Below are 737 nucleotides of genomic sequence, written 5' to 3' on the forward strand. Positions count from 1 at the left end.
TGATTGGAATGAACGCCAACCCAAGAGGCTTCCAAAAAAATACAACAGAAGCAGTGTATTCAAAATAATTTGTCACTTTTCTCTTGACCTAAAGTATCTACTAGAGTCACTGTTCTCCTGGGTTTGAGACTCAAAGATTGGCAAAGGAGACCCCAATTCCTCACCTTGATAGCCAGAAAGCGATGCTAGATATGGGTAGGCGTATATAAGAATATAGCACAGAAAAAAAAAAAAAATCACGTTCACTTTCAGAAATCCATTTGTCTTTGTAACAATATATATAGAAGGTAACTAGAGTAGATAATCTCATTTCATTGATAAGGACACTGAATTTCAAAGAATCTAAGTGGCTTTCTCAATGTCACTGAGGTGCTAAATAATAGAGTCAGGACTCCTTTTAACTCCTAATTTAATTTTCTTTCCATTATGATAGAAACAATTAAGTGTCATATTTTCTTCGAGAACTAAAATATGCCATTAGATTATGCCCATATATTGCTACAATAAGAATTATGTTTAAATATCTCTGCCATTAATATTTTTAATGGAATTTTTTTTTCACCTGTCAATACTTCAGTATTTATTTCTAACACATACCCTTTGTTTTTTTTTTGTTTTTTTTTTTTAATTTTTTTTTTTTTTTGTTAATCTCCATTTATTACATTATTAGTTTTTTATGTAGTTTTCTATGATTCATTTTTTTTTAATAAGACATAGTTCTCTATGCTGGACATTGC

Source organism: Callorhinus ursinus, unplaced genomic scaffold (assembly GCF_003265705.2).
Source record: "Callorhinus ursinus isolate GAN/ISIS: 27379988/994484 unplaced genomic scaffold, GSC_fseal_2.0 scaffold19, whole genome shotgun sequence".
Lineage (NCBI taxonomy): Eukaryota > Metazoa > Chordata > Mammalia > Carnivora > Otariidae > Callorhinus > Callorhinus ursinus.